The sequence below is a fragment of the Helianthus annuus genome, chromosome 4, assembly GCF_002127325.2.
Source record: "Helianthus annuus cultivar XRQ/B chromosome 4, HanXRQr2.0-SUNRISE, whole genome shotgun sequence".
NCBI classification, from domain to species: domain Eukaryota; kingdom Viridiplantae; phylum Streptophyta; class Magnoliopsida; order Asterales; family Asteraceae; genus Helianthus; species Helianthus annuus.
Genome location: NC_035436.2, coordinates 155,831,658 through 155,848,993, shown reverse-complemented (window position 1 = coordinate 155,848,993; position 17,336 = coordinate 155,831,658). Strand labels below are relative to the sequence as shown.

Genomic DNA, 17,336 nt, shown 5'->3' with positions numbered 1-17,336 from the left:
ACAACTTCGAGCTTCGGCCACATTTGATACAAATGCTTCAAAACTCCGCAACCTTCCATGGGCTTGCGGACGAGGATCCTCATCTACATATTACTAATTTTTTAGAAATATGTGATACCTTTCGGATCAATGGAGTATCAAAAGACGCCATCCGCCTTCGAATGTTTCCATTTTCACTAAAAGACCGAAAGTTTCTATATAAGTAGCCCAAAAGTGATACCTTTCGGATTAATGCCCTCCCAGTTGGCTCGGTAAACACCTGGGATGAACTAGCCCAAAAGTTTCTATATAAGTATTTCCCTCCTACTAAAACGGCTAAATTAATGACTAAAATTAATACATATTCACAAGAGGATGGGAATCCTTATATGAAACTTGGGAAAGCTTCAAGGAGCTACTAAGAAAGTGTCCTCATGATGGTCTTGCAGTGTGGCAACAAGTATCCACTTTCTACAATGGGTTGTTGCCACACACAAGACAGACACTTGATTCTAGCTCTGGGGGAATTTTAGGTAATCGTCACCCAAATGAAATATATAACCAAATTGAGGAAATTGCTCAAACCAATTTTTAGTGGCACACTCCCCGAGGCAACAAATCTATTGCCCCGGGCGCCCATAAGGTTGATGAAAACACTTCTTTACAAGCCCAAATCGAGGCCCTTTCTTCGAAAATTAAAAAGCTAGAAATGACAAAAACGACCTCGGTCATGACTTGTGAAGGGTGTGGTGGGCCACATGAAAATTCGAGTTGTATGAAAGAAGTAGATGATCAAACAAAGTCAGTAAACTACATTGACAATAGCCCTAGGCCGTCGGGTCCTCCAACGGGTACCTACAACCAAGGATGGCGTAACCTCCCTAACCATGGTTGGAGAGAACCCGACAATAGTAGTAACCAACAAAATCTAAACCAACGAACAAACTTTCAACAACCAAGAATCGAGTCACAAAATTTCTCTCAACAACAAGGTGGACGAGAAAGGCTTGAAGATACTGCATCTCGCCTCATCTCCGACACCGAAAAGAAAAACTCGGATCAATTTCAACAACTGGAATCAAATCTTAGAAATCAACAAGCTAGTATACAAAACATTGAAAAACAATTAAATCAAATAGCTCAAAATTTCTCCGAGAGACCACAAGGCGATTTACCAAGTAATACCAAAACCAACCCAAAGGCGCAAGTACATCTCATAACATTGAGAAACCGTACTGTGGGTCCCGAAGAGGCTCGATTACCGCCGACTGAAAGAAGCCAATCTAGCCAAACCACAACTACACCCACGCCCCAACAAGAGAAGGCTTCTCCACCAATTCAAGATCCTACTAAGACTCCTCCGGTCCCATATCCCGGTCGGTTAATTCGTCAAAAGACCGATGAGCAATTCGCAAAGTTCGAAAATTTACTAAAACAATTGCATGTTAATATTCCATTTATCGAAGTCCTAATTCAAATGCCTAAATATTCAAAATTTACGAGGGACTTCCTCACTCATAAAAGGAAAATTGAATCATTGCAATTATTTAATTTAGGCGAAGAATGCTCCGCCTTGCTACTCAACAAACTCCCACAAAAGAAGCTTGACCTTGAAAGCTTCACAATTCCTTGCTCGATTGGGGAATCTCCCATTCGTAATGCATTAGCCGATCTCGGGGCAAGCATCAACCTCATGCCCTCATCAATGTTCAACCGACTCGGCCTAGGGAAAACAAGCCCTACAAAAATAAGCATACAACTCGCCGATAGATCCGTCAAATATCCACAAGGTGTCGCTGAAAATCTATTAGTCAAAGTCGGCGAATTTGTCTTTCCGGCCGACTTTGTCATACTAGATATGGAGGAAGATGCCGAAGTACCACTCATCCTAGGGAGGCCATTCCTAGCTACGGCCCAAGCAGTGGTAGATATGAATGATGGAACACTAACATTAAGGATTGGGGACGAGGAAATGAAGTTTGGAGTTGTAAAAAGAGTAAAAGACGAAGATCTGGTCAACTACATGAATGTCATTGACTCAAGTTCGGATGATGCTCTCCGACGGTGTAGCATGGGATGCAAAACATCCCACTTGGGTAACATATGACCAGGCTTTGGGTCTAGCCAAGGACCATTATAAACGTGGCGCACCACGGAGGCATTCCGTGGAACTATCCTTAGTTTAGTTTAGATTAATTTTTATGTTTTCTAGTTTAGTTTTAATTTTCAGGAATAAAACACACTCGGGATGGTGAAGGATAACAAGGGAAACTTGAACCAGCACCCCATGCACAAAAACAGGGCCATCCGACAAAATTTTCTTCATTACAGCAAGTTCAGCACGGGCCGTGCTCAGCCAACACGGCCCCGTGCTGCACAATCTGCAAGAAATGCCCAGTTCAGGTAACTGGACACAGGGCGTGCTCACTGAACATGCCCCCATGCCCAGGCTTCTGTTTCTTTTTACTGGCAATCTGAACACCGGGCCGTGCCCGGACACTACGGGGCCGTGTCCAGACGCCCAGTAACATAAATTTTTGCTTTTTCACACCTTTTTACACATTCAATCAACCTAAAAACTTATTTTTGGGACACATTAAGGACAATGTGTAATTTAAGTGGGGGGGATGCTAAAACTTTGAATCTTGCAAGTCCTAATTACAAGCCTTACACAAAACCCTATGGAACCGCTAATCACCCCAATTTTTTTTTTCAAAAACTTTTAATTTTTTTACTTGTCTAGGTTTAATTTGGGAAATTCAAGTTCTAAAAAGGTTATATTTTTACAAATTTACAACCGATAGCGTCGTGATAAAAAGAACCAACATAAGAAAATTATGAAACGACATGACAAGTTTAGTTAAAATTTGATTATATATACTTGATCACACAAAAATCTATTCCCACAAAAAGTGAGTTTTGAGCCTTTATTGAGCATACAAATACATATCTTTAAACTAAATGCACATTTTTCGTTTCTTGTGTGAATAGCCGCTTGGTTTCTTACAACTCTAGAACTTGCCATGACAATGCATTCCCGGTCCTTACCAACTTAAACCCGAGTAAGTAAATGATGGAGGCATTAGGACTAACCCTTTTTATTTCTACACCATTATTTTTCTTTTTTTTACCACCTACCCAAACTCCCCCTAGTTAACCCCTTTGAGCCTAAACCTTTTCATTTCTTAACCCAAAACAAACACCCTTTTACCTACCAAAACCCTTTTTTATTTTAAACCCTTTATTTTAGTAAAAAACTCGGTTTTTCTTATGACTTATTTAAATAACAATAATAATAATAATAATAATAATAATAATAATAATAATAATAATAATAATAATAATAATATTGATGAAGCTAAAAGAAATAAACAAACAAGTTTATCAAAAAAGAACTTTGTTTGAAAGAAATGCTTCATCACAATAAAAAGTTATGAAAAATAAAAAGTCTTACCAAAACCGACACTTGTTACGCCTTTCGCCCTTTTACTAACCACTAACCCAACCACCCACCTTTAGCCCAAGCCTAACCCTTCACCCCAAAAGTCCTCTTGATATTTACAAAGGTGTATAGTTAAAAAGGAGGATGATTGATTGCTTGGCAAGCTTATGGTAGGCGTAAGTTCCATGCCGCTTTCGAGTGATTCACTAAAATACATCTTCGACTGAGTCTTGAGTGATCCCCCGTGAGGTATGTGAACTTGTATATAAATGGAATTTTAAAAAGGCATGTTATGCCCTAATAAGTAATTTATCTTATGTAATGTTTTAAATAAATCATGACGAATAGGATTGTAAATAAATAAAAATAAAACCTAATAAAAAATCTTGGAAATCCCAACACTCTATGACAAGCCCAAAAACCTTCTCTTCTACCCATTCCATTTGGGAGTGTAAAGCCACATTATAAAGAGTTTTGCTTGAGGACAAGCAAAGATTCAAGTGTGGGGGTATTTGATGTGCACAAAATACAACATATAAATTACATCAATTGTGGCATAAAACTAACCTTTTTTAGTACTAATGTTGGAAAAAGTGTGTTTTTGTTTTCCTTTTGTATTTTCAGGATTAAATGAGCTCAAATGAACAAAAGAAGCAAAAAGGCAGCTAAATCTAACATAAATACAAGAAAATGAACAAACGTGGCATGCCCAACCCCCGACAGCATCTTCCTAAGCAAAACAAAGAGAACAGAAGACTGAACACGCCCCGTGCTCAATGAGCAAGGGGGTGTGCCCAAGTGTCAGCAGAAAAGACAAAGTTGTAGAAGCTTCTATCACCCACCACGCGGTCGTGCTCCGCGGACACGGGGCCGTGGTCAACTCTAAGATTCACAGAATCTAGGGAAATCTTGATAGTACAGATACGCTTCTGCACAAGGGGTCGTGCTCAGCGGACACGGGGGCGTGGTCAACTAATGCAGACAAACTGCAATTAATGAAGAAAGAGAAGAAGGATGGACACGGGGCCGTGCTCGAGCTGCTGTTCAGGCTATAAATAGGGGTGCTTGGCTCATTTGCAAACCATCCCTTGGCACACCACCTCTCTCACACTTCACCCACCCACCACCACCATCACAACACCATCATCCACCACCATCATCATCCATCATCCATCATAGAGTGTGTGAGTCGTCTCGAGATCCAAGATTGATCGTAAGAGTTCTTGACAATCAAAGACCATGTTTGCCTAAGTCTCTTACATCACTTGGTGAAGACAAGCATTTAGTGTAATACTTTTTATTTTTAATCTTTTCGCACTTTTTATTTGGTTATGTATTAATGACTTTAATAACTAGTTTTATATGTTGAAGGTGATTCTTCCTTATCATTTGTCCGTTGTGTCTTGGCATTATTTTACTGTCTATATAAAATAAAAGATTTTCACCATTCATATCTCCACGATCTATATGGAGATATGTTGGCTACCTGGTCGGGGGTTAAGGGAATGGTTTGGTAAGAGTCTTGCCATTGTTCAGTATATAGATCCTGCAAAGGACCTGGGTCAAATTTAGTAGGACCTCCTTCAATACCCAATGGTATTGGATGGCGGGGGTCCAAACTCTTTGATCCCCCTCATATATAAACTACTATTAAAACTTTAACCCGGCTACTTAGGACTGTATCCCTGCTGACTCAGACTACTTAGCCGCGGGTAACGTCACCTTCAAAAGAGGGGCCTACCACATTGTGCATCAATAACTTAATTAATTATCTTTCAATAATCCGACCCTTTAAGATTGTATCCTTTCCGACTCAAACTACTGGGTTGAGGGTAACGTCACCTTCAAAAAATGGGCCTACTACAATAACTAAGATAATCTCTTAAAAAGTGCAAAAGTGCGGAAATAATCAAAGGTTACACTAAAGGCGAGTCAGATCCAAGTGATTCATCTTGTCTATCTGTTTTTTTTCAGCATTTTAGTTAAGTTTCATTTTTCTAGTTTAAAAACCTTTTTCTAACTTTTGATTTGATTAGACGTTGAGGATAAACCGGTACTAAAAGCTCTTGTGTCCTTGGACGACCTCGGTATCTTACCAACACTATACTACGCTCACGATGGGTGCACTTGCCCATATGTGTGTTTAGTGTTAGTAAATACCGTGTTTTATAAATTTAAAACTTGGCTAAAAAGTGTAAAAGGGCTTAAAATATACATTAAAAATCTATTACACTACACGTACATCAGTTTTGTAAAAACAGTTTGCAAAAAGAGGAATTACTCACATTGCTAATTTAGGTATTTCCTTGTGATTTCCTGGCTATAATCTATTAAATTTAAACAATGCACACGTGTTAGTATAATAACCCAAATTTACATTAGCTATACCCTCCCCGAGACAGAACTCCAGCGACTAAGTCAGGCAGAGCCTTGACATGCGTTATGGAGCACTAGATCAATCGGGCAGCAAAACTAATATGTAACCGGGGGTTATATACTTACAACGAGGCAAAGATTCGCTATTTTAGAGGGTATTATGCCCATGAATTACTTTTACTATTAGAGAAATTGAGAGAGAGATTTTGATTCTGAACGAATTCTCAACTGAAGCCGATGGCACCTTTATATAGGCTTGATCGAGCACTTCCTCGCGCCCCGCGAGAGATGAAAATAGGGTCTTCGCGCCCCACGAGCTAGGCTGGCTAGGGCCTAGCCTTGGCCAGTCACGAGCTAGCTTTGACACGGAGAGGGACACGTGGTGGCCTAGGGGCTTGCCTGGTGGCCACCTGGTCGAGGCCCGCGACAGATATAGTCAAGGGGTCTCGCCCCGCGAGTGCCCCTTAAATCTTGTGTTTATTTAATTTTTATAAAATAAAAGTATTTCGGTGCCGTTTTTCGTATACAGGGTGTATTTTAGGACGTATAGGGATGTTATAAATATTTTAGGAGGGTTGTTATAGAACGAAAGGGGTTTTTTTATTTAAATTAGAGAGCGCCTTCTGCTTCAGGGGCCCAACTCAGTGAAGATGCGGTGGAGGTGTCAAGTGGTAATCGATTCAGGGATGTAAGTCATGCGGTGGAGAACGAGATCGAGGCTACCACAGATTTAGGGGTGAGATTGGGTGCGGAACTGCAAACCTAAAGTTTTTTTTATGAGGAAGTCTATCAAAGGCGAAGGAAATAATGTGGTTCATCCATGAATTTTCTCTCTTTGAACGTGATAGGTTTGGTGGGTGTTGCTAAGTCAAGGTGGGTTCGTGATATTAAGGTGAAAAATGGCACCAATTTTATTGCTTTTCAGGAAACCAAATATGATAACCTCGATGGAATTAGTTTGTTGAGTTATTGGGGTGGGCGGGATTTCGGGTTCGAGTCGGTTGGCTCGACTGGGCTATCGGGCGGGTTGGCTTGTTTATGGGACATTAAAGCTTTTGATCTGGAGGACATGGTAAAAAATAGGAATTTTCTTCTCCTTAGGGATAAGATGAAAGGATGTAACACTTTGGTGAACATTCTTAATGTTTATGTGTCATACCCCGATTTCCACATGTCTCACCGGTGGGCCCGGTGGGGGATTACCGTGACGATGTTGGCAACAATATAGTCAAACCACACAATTATATAAATGCACAGCGGAAGCTTAAAGATAAATATATACTTCAACCTCTGGTTGTAATATCAAATGTATTACAGAAGTCGAATATATCCACAGCGGATCAAAATAATAATAAAATATTGTTCATTCAGATACGGCATCGAGTTTGCGAGACTATTCGTGATGCTTAGGAAGCTAATACCAGCCCATTTCGTATAGTACCTGCACTTAATCTTTTTGGGGAAAATACGTCAGTTTACACTGGTAAATACATTCAACTGACACATTTGAAAATGTTTATTAAAATTGATTTGAATGCACAAGGCACAAACTCTTTTATAACTTGGGAAAATTATTAAAATCTTGTGAACGTTTTACATGTTCTTTTATGCGTTCAGTAGCCCGGGTCGTGCCGGGTTAAAGATTTATAGAGACACCACATTGCGTAAAACCGTAGTATAAAAACCAACGGCTACGTCTTTTAATTTAATGTCGACAATATATACCGGGTGTACGCCTACACCGGGATGTCGATGGTCGTGGCCATTTCGTAAAATGATGCCAAGGATATCCGGGACAACGGCCATTAAACCCCCCAAAGGCTTTTAAGAAAAAAAACTGTTTAAATGAGCCGATCATATTATTTAATTAACCACCTAAGCGATGGAAAAATATAATGCTCAATCAAGCGGTATTAATATACCGTAACCCAAGCCCATATAGGGGAAATAAGTTAAAGTATTTACCTTTGCAAGTATATTTCCTTAATTTGATTTAGTCACCGATAGCTTTTACTGGGCTCCTAATCTGGAACGAAGGTTTTAATTAACCTCTTAGAATCCTAACGAGTCTTTATAATTGCCGTAGCCTAGACCGGTTGGTTCCGATATGTGAATACGGTTTAATCGCGCGAAAGGCGAAAACCGAGAATGGAATGTGATTCTGCCCCAAACAAGTTCAGAGACTTGTTTTATATGGGTTCAAGGTTCACACTCTGGATTTTTGGGGTTCAAATAATATAATTTGACCCGTATCGGCTAAATTATGAAAACTAGTTTCATAAGCCGAACCGTGCGCGCAATAGGCGAAACGGTTAATCATGAGAGTCTTACGCTTATTTCCTGAGTCAATATGCCTTAAAGAGGTTGTGGTATCAGTAGGATACCTTCCGTGATGCCCGTAACGAGTTTAAGTTAATATCACGCCCCGTAGGGGTTTTTTTTCGGTCATTTTAAAGACTTTTAAAGAGCTTTTCGAGTTCTACAGGAAATCTGAGTTTCCCGAACAGCTTATAAAGCTTAAAATACTTTATTTATTATTTGGAACCAGTAGCAACTGGAATCGGGTCAAAAGACCTTGTAGAACTCAAGTTTTGGCCGAAAAGGGCACATTCGGTATTTACCGAACCGTAGCCATAACCGCAGGTTATGAGCAAGGTAAAAATTATTAAAAATCTTTAAAATTCCCAAAATATTAATTTATAACAGTGGGTAAAAGTTTTGGTGACGAAATCTTGGTTTAGATGGGCGTTATGCTAATTGCGCCGTTTATTACAAAAGTTTATTTAAATTACGCTAATTAGCATAACTCTCATTCTAGACCTCGGATTGACGTGAAACTTTAAGGACATGCTTATAATTTAATAAGCAAGGTTCTGGTCCGTTCACGTGTCCGGAATACTCGTTTTATTTTCAAAATGGCGTTACGGTCAACTTTTAGGCGATTAACGGAAATGTGCAAAAGACTCGGATAACTCATGAACCGATCACAGAGGTTTATACCATCATGTAACCTGGTCCTAAGAGAGTCCTAAGGTATATCTATACCTCACTAAAACGGGTCAGAACTGAAGTCAAAACAAAAGTCAAACTTTCGCGACATTCGGCTCCGAACCGGGTCAATATAGCAAACGGTCGATTCAAACGAGCGCAAACAAGTTTATATACTTATTATCATGTTTTATGAACATCAAAACAGGTTTCATAACGTATACATTACAGATTATGTAGAAAATGGCAAAATGACTTTCTGTTGACTTTTTAAGTGCGCGTTTGACTCGATATTTGACATAGTTAGAGTGGTGATCATAGGGAACCCTTTTAGGGGTTTATTACCCACATAAATACCAACTCAAAACTACTTTTGATTCGTCATAAGACTGAACCATCACTGATTTATTTTAAAGTCAAACCGTATTTACGACGGTTTGGTTTTTAGCTATTTACTAAGGAAATGTGAAACCACAAAGGGTTAGATCACTTACAGAAGCTTGAGAGAAGACTTAAGAACACAGAGGAATGCTTGAGAGCTCTTGAAATGATCAGATGAGTGTGTTTGAGGTGTGGTGAACTTATGAGCCAAGTGTGGCTATTTATAGTGTTTACAAGGCCATTAGATCATCACAACACATGCTACAAGTGATCATGGATGATGGGCAGGTGCCCCTAAGTGATATGGGTCGAGCATAGGGTGCCCATGCCTCATTTATTGGTTGTTGGTCGTTCAAAGGCTCCAAAAGGCAAGTAGTTACAAGTTTTTTGCATCTGGGCGTCCCACGCGGCCCGCATGGGAGTTCCATGCACGTGTAATGCGGGTCGCCTGAGTTTCAAATATCAGGCGCGTAAAAGAGGAGGCTCGCGGCCCGCCTCAACTTAGGCCAAAACATCACGCGGGTCGCGAGGGGCCTGTTTTTCAGATTTTTTTTAAATCTTTTGTAATGATTATCAGAATCCGGTAATTAATAACGAAATCTTTCGTAATGATTTACCTGACCTTTCGGGTTTGAAGGGGTAACTTTGCGGTTTGGCCCTCGGTTAATTACAACTAAGGACCTCGTGTTATTTACCCGCGTTGTTAAGTCCCCGGTTAGTTTATTGATTATTCAGAAAGCCTTAACTTTCATTATTAACGCTTTTAACCCTTCTCCCACGAATTCGATCGTAACTTTCTCGTTTCATAATGAAACTTCGCGAAATTTATATATTATATTTTAGTGAGTGTACAATACCGTTACAAAGCCTTGGGAACGTCAAAGGGTCACTCAGAGGTATAATTAAACATGTTGACACGGTTAACCCCTGTAGCTTGTAATCTTTCACTTTCTTTCGCGTTTCGCTTCTGTACGATCTATGATTCATTCGTTTGAAGGTTCAAGCATTATTTAGGGTTACTATACAGTATATTTACCCTTGTTGACATTTATAACCCTCGAATTTATATACTTTCAAGGTTTTTCAAAATTAGTCCTTTATTTAATATCAATGCCACGTGTAAACAAATGACACGTGTTAACACATTATTGGACACAAAAATTCGAGGTGTTACATCCTCACCCCGTTAAAATAAATCTCGACCCGAGATTTACTCAAATAAATAGGGGTATTTTTCTTTCATTGTGTCTTCGACTTCCCACGTATATTCGGGACCTCTACGAGCATCCCATTTGACTTTTACAATCGGTACGTGCTTTCTTCGAAGTTTCTTCACCTGTCGATCTTCAATCGACAAAGGTTTTTCTATAAACTTTAAGCTCTAATCTATATGCACATCTGTGTGTGGAATTACCAATGATTCATCGGCGAAGCACTTTTTGAGATTGCAGATGTGGAACACGTTGTGAATTCCATTGAGCTCTTCAGGCAAGTTCAACTTATAGGCGACTGATCCGACACGTTCAATGACCTCAAAAGGTCCTATGTACCTCGGACTCAGTTTTCCCTTCTTGCCGAAACGCATCACCCCCTTCCAGGGTGATACCTTAAGCAACACTTTTTCACCTACTTCGAAGTGAAGATCTTTACGTTTCGGATCAGCGTAGCTTTTCTGCCTATCGCGGGCAGCCTTGAGACGTTCCCGGATTTGGACAATCTTGTCCGTCGTCTGGAAAACTATCTCTGGTCCCGATAATTGGACCTCTCCTACTTCCGCCCAACAAACAGGCGATCTACATTTCCTACCGTATAATGCCTCGAAAGGCGCAGCCTTTATGCTGGTGTGGTAGCTATTATTGTAGGAGAATTCGATCAGGGGTAGATTCTTATCCAAGTTACCGCCTAACTCGATTGCACATGCACGAAGCATGTCTTCTAGCGTTTGGATAGTACGCTCACTTTGACCGTCCGTCTGTGGATGGTAAGCCGTACTAAAGTTTAAACGCGTGCCCAAAGATTGCTGGAAACTCTTCCAGAAATGAGACGTGTACCTGGTATCCCTGTCCGAGATAATAGTCACAGGTATGCCGTGTAAGGCTACAATCTTATCAACATAAAGTTGGGCTAACATATCGGAGCTATACGTCTCCTTGATGGGTAGAAAATGAGCTGATTTAGTCAGCCTATCGACTATGACCCATATTGTATCGTTTCCTTTCCTGGTTTTGGGTAACTTGGTTATGAAGTCCATAGTTACGCATTCCCACTTCCACTCGGGAAGCTCAGGCTGTTGTAGCAAGCCAGACGGCTTTTGGTGCTCGGCTTTGACTTGAGCACAAGTCAAGCACTTTGCTACGTGGGCGGCCACAGACTTTTTCAAGCCTATCCACCAATAATTTGCCTTTAAATCTTGATACATCTTGTCAGCACCAGGATGGACCGAATATTTGGAACTATGGGCTTCCTGGAGGATAACATCTCGTAGTCCTCCATAAATCGGAACCCATATTCGTCTGTTTAATCTAAGGATTCCATCCTTGCTAAGAGTCAACTGCTCCTCAGTTACTCCTAACTTTTCATTAGGATAATTAGCTTCCAACACAGCCTCTCGCTGTGCAGCTAAAATCCTTTCAATTAAATTGTTCTTGACCTCCATGCTTTTGGCATTGATTCGAATAGGTTTTACCCTTTCTTTCCTGCTTAAGGCATCAGCGACCACATTCGCTTTGCCGGGATGGTATCTGATCTCGCAATCATAGTCATTCAAGGTTTCCATCCAACGACGCTGCCTCATGTTCAACTCCTTCTGGTTGAACAGGTGCTGGAGGCTTTTGTGATCAGAATAAATCACAAATTTCATACCATAAAGGTAATGCCTCCACAATTTTAGTGTAAATACAACGGCACCCAACTCCAAATCATGGGTGGTGTAATTCTTTTCGTGCACCTTTAATTGTCGTGAAGCGTAGGCAATAACCTTGCCCTTCTGCATAAGCACACACCCCATGCCCGTGTGTGATGCATCGCAGTAAACTACGAATTCATCTGTACCCTCCGGTAATGTCAGCACAGGTGCGTTGCTTAGCTTTTGCTTCAGTATTTCGAAGGACTCTTGCTGCTTTGGGCCCCAAATGAACTTTTCTTTCTTCTTGGTTAGGGAAGTCAAGGGCGCAGCAATCCTCGAAAAATTTTCAATAAACCTCCTGTAGTACCCTGCTAACCCCAGGAAACTACGGATTTCGGTAGGCGTCTTTGGCTCTTGCCAGTTCATGACTGCCTCTACCTTAGCGGGATCCACTTGGATACCACGCTCACTCACAACGTGCCCTAAAAACTGAACCTCTCGTAGCCAGAATTCACATTTCGAGAATTTGGCGTAGAGTTTCTCACGCTGTAGTAATTCGAGAATGCAACGGAGGTGCTTCTCGTGGTCAGCTTGGTTCTTGGAATAAATAAGGATATCGTCGATGAAGACTATGACAAATTTGTCCAAATACGGCTTGCAGACGCGATTCATGAGATCCATGAACGCAGCCGGTGCATTTGTGAGCCCAAAAGGCATCACTAGGAACTCGTAATGACCATAGCGAGTCCTAAATGCTGTCTTATGTACATCCTCATCTCTGACCCTTAGCTGATGATAACTCGACCTCAAGTCGATCTTCGAGAAATAGCTCGCTCCTTGCAGCTGATCGAACAGATCGTCGATCCTTGGCAAAGGATATCTATTCTTTATGGTAACTTTGTTCAGCTCACGATAATCGATGCACAAACGCATCGATCCGTCCTTCTTCTTTACAAATAGGACTGGTGCTCCCCAGGGAGACGAACTAGGTCGGATAAAACCTTTTGCCAGCAGTTCATCCATGTGACACCCCAGGAAAACCAGTGAACGACGTAACTTACCTAGCTTCCTCAGTGAGTGCGTACCAAATTTCGGGACGAAATTTCTTTTAAGTTGGGGATAATGTGACAACTCGAGTTTCTGACTTTCACTTTCGCATTAAATGCGCGTTGACTTTGACTGTTTAGTTGTTTGGATTGTGGACTTGAAATTGTACGCGTTGTGTTTTAATGAAACGTATTGTCATTTTGCCTATATGTGATTACTTGCTGTTGTAGAAAATAATATTAGAGTTGTTATTAAAACGCTTAGACTAAATCACGTAATGCCTGACGAAACAGAATTTATTTGCCATTTAACCGACTCGGCGAAACATAAATGTGACAACTCGAGTTTCTGACTTTCACTTTCGCATTAAATGCGCGTTGACTTTGACTGTTTAGTTGTTTGGATTGTGGACTTGAAATTGTACGCGTTGTGTTTTAATGAAACGTATTGTCATTTTGCCTATATGTGATTACTTGCTGTTGTAGAAAATAATATTAGAGTTGTTATTAAAACGCTTAGACTAAATCACGTAATGCCTGACGAAACAGAATTTATTTGCCATTTAACCGACTCGACGAAACATATGTGTTTCGCCGAGCCTTGATTCGCCAAAACCAGCCCAATTACGGCCCAAACTTGTTGCGTAAATATATATATATATTAGATTAGGGGAAACCGTTATTAGGATACTAAAACCCTAGACACCTCCCCTACTAGCGGCAGCCGTGCGACCTCGTAACTCTCAAGGAACGATCAAGATTTCTCTCTTGATTCATCGCGGTTAGTACAAGTCCTTGTCTGATTTTGTGTTATACATAGGTTATTTGATAATCATGTTTGCATGACTTCTGTTATGATATGTAAAGTTCTAGTTGTCGGCTTTTATGCTTTTGGTCCAATTGCATTGTTTTCCTCCAATTATGTTTGCATGTGGCTTGTCAGTTTTTTTTTATATGTAATTAAAAATGTTGACTGCCGGCTATAAACGATAAGCGGGGGAGGGGGTTTAATCGAGTAAGTGTATGTCGGTCCAATGGGGATTGGCGGTGTTTGATGGGTGGCGTGTCAACCTTGGTTAAATATAATGTGTTTGGTCAGATCAATGGCATCTTACACATCAAAAATAATATCATGGAGCGCATGTGTGTGGTCGGCCAACATGCTTCTGATGGCATGTGAATTGACGGTTGGCCTCATCTAGAGTGGTAGGTTACTAAAAATCAGAAAGTCACAGGAGAGCATGTGATGAGATATGTGAGTGGGTTGGGCGGCTATTTGAAGGTTATTGGTTGTGGGGCTTGGCCCTCTAATATTATAGAACCAATCAATAAGATGTCAATCAATAAAATGTCGGCTATGCTCTCTTCAATTGTTATAAAATAATTGTGGGTTCGTATGGATTGGGTGTTATGGGCGGTTGGTGGATGGCCATTGGAGGTGGGCTTTGGCCCAATAGGGGTAAAGAACCGAAGTAGAGGATGGTGACTATATATTTTTATTTTTTTGAAAAGACCATTCCACTATACTTTGTTGACTAATAGTATAATCTTGGGCGGCCACATATTATTGGTCGTAGTGGGCGGCCCATTGGATAACTTACTTAGGATTTATTTTGGTGACTGTAGCGAATTAACGAAACAAAAACTTGTATCGACGAATCACCGGGTGGCGAAACTGGATTTTGTTTCGCCAAGGGTGGTTGACGAATTAGAAGGGGTGTTTCGCCAAGGGTAGTTGGCGAAACAGAACGTGTTTCGCCTAAAAGTGTGTTTCGCCAAATGTATAACCTGCCCAGTAACTCAGTCTAATCCTGTTAAATATTAACTGAGACATATAACTGCTGTTATGTTAAGTGATGTGCATGATTTTTTTATGATAGTGAATACATGCTAGTACTTCTGTGATTATACCTATACGTGAACAATTTGGATATAAACTGATTGTGCATACGTGCGTATTTAGGACGTGATTGATTAACTGTGAGAACTTACTTAGCATACCGAGCAAACCAAGGTGAGTTCACACTCTTACCAAGGCATGGGATTCCCGGGGTGTTGGGAATGGGATTGAAAGGTTGATTAGATACTCTATTGACACTATGACTAGACTACCACTTTACTATCCTCGGTTGTGAAGGATACCTATAGTTACGAGTAGTCTAGTGGTTATACAACGTGGAACACCACCACCAGTAACGTGGAACACCACCACCAGTAACGTGGAACACCACCACCAGTAACGTGGAACACCACCACCAGTAACGTGGAACACCACCACCAGTAACGTGGAACACCACCACCAGTAACGTGGAACACCACCACCAGTAACGTGGAACACCACCACCAATAGAACATACAATCGGCCCAGTAGAGCCACCTGTTACAAACGAACTTACTATTACGCATTTACTTTCTGTGAACTCGCTCAACTAGTTTGTTGATCATTCTGTTACATGCCTTGCAGATCGTTAGGTACTTGGAGCTTGCACTGGAGAAGCGGGTCGTTGTGGACAAGGATCGTGACTTTTCTGTTAAACTATTATGACACTTAAAACTGTTAACTACTACTGGTTTATTTACTATGCTTCCGCTACATTTTGAAACGATGATTTGTTTGATCACCTTTTGTATTGAATGGATGGTTTTCATTTATTTTACTTAATATTAAATGCATGTTCAATATGATTGGTGGCTTGATCCTGGTCAGTCACGCTCCCAAGCGGTGATACTCCGCGTGTGGATTTTGGGGGTGTGACAGATTGGTATCAGAGCCATTGGTTATAGAGAACTTGGTTTTAATATGGGAAAAACGTTTTTATTAAAACCAGACTATAACCAGAACAGTGCTCTCAACGATCCACAACGACGCTTCGCTCCACGTGCAAGACTCAACTTCCTAGGTAATAATGTTTATGTTTATTGCCTACATGCTAGAATTTGCATAGAACTTTGCTCGTAGTATGCTTACATTACCTTGCTCACAACTTGTCATTGCATGAGAATACTTATGTGCTTACACTCTTCTGTCATCGCACTATTCGCGAACCTTTCTCACTTATGTTGCGTTTGATGTGAAGATCAATGGCCGCACGAATTACCATGACTCAAGCCCAGCTAGAGGCTCTCGTTGCTGCGGCAGTTGCAGCTGCACAAGCAGGTAGTATACCCTGCAGTATAGACACTAGGATCTTTAGATCCTACATTAATTCTCGTACTTAACTTTTCCCTATTCGTACACAATAGGTCAACCCGCTCAGCAACAACCTGGGTGCACATTCAAGAATTTCATGGAATGTCGTCCTAGTTCGTTCAGTGGCACGGAGGGGGCAGTTGGACTCCTCCACTGGTTTGAAAAGCTCGAGTCGGTTTTCGAAATGTGTGAATGCCCTGAGGCTCGCAGGGTGAAGTTCGCCACTGGCACACTTGAAGGGATTGCGCTCACTTGGTGGAACGCACAAGTGCAGATCTTAGGGTTGGAAGCTGCTAACGCCACACCCTGGAATGATTTCAAAGAACTGATCAAGAGGGAATACTGCACTAGAGAAGACATTCACAAGTTGGAGGACGAGTTGTATAACTTGAAAATGGTTGGTTCGGAAATCGAAGCTTACACCAAGAGATCGAATGAGTTGGCTGTGTTATGTCCAACTATGGTGGACCCTCCATACAAGCGTATTGAGTTGTATCTCAAAGGTTTGGCACCAGAAATACAGAGCCACGTTACCTCGGCTAACCTCAACAACATCCAGGAAATCCAGCGTCTCGCTCATCGCATCACCGATCAGGCAGTGGATCAGAACAAACTGCCAAAGCGTATTAGTGCTACTGCTACCACTACTGCTTCTACTACACTTGCTACTCCCAGTGAAAGTAAGAGAAAATGGAATGGGGATTCTAGCAAGGGATCAGCTTCAGTGCAGTCGCAAGCTCAACAGCGAAAGACAGACAGTTACCAGAGTCCCAGTCAGCACTCCTCAGGCAGCCACAGACAGGGAGGGTATCGAGGAAACCTTCCGAAGTGTAACACCTGCAACAAACATCACAGTGGCCAGTGTAATAAGGTTCGTTGTCAAAGATGCCTCAAGATGGGTCATGAGGCCAAAGACTGTAGGAGTCCACGGCCTGCAAATCAGAACCAGCAACTCCCACCGCCAGCTCCACAGAACCAGCAGCAGCAACCACAGCGTGGAAACCGGGGATGTTTCCAGTGTGGGGCAGAAGGACACTACAAACGCGATTGCCCTCAGTTGAACCAAAATCAGAACCACAACAATAACCA

General features: G+C 41.3%; 1 non-coding gene across 1 annotated transcript; it reads right to left on the bottom strand.

Moving 5' to 3' along the window:
- Positions 1-317: 317 nt before the first annotated feature.
- On the bottom strand, positions 318-423 carry LOC118491990. The gene has a single exon (XR_004892434.1). It is a non-coding gene; the product is annotated as a small nucleolar RNA R71 (small nucleolar RNA).
- Positions 424-17,336: the final 16,913 nt, after the last annotated feature.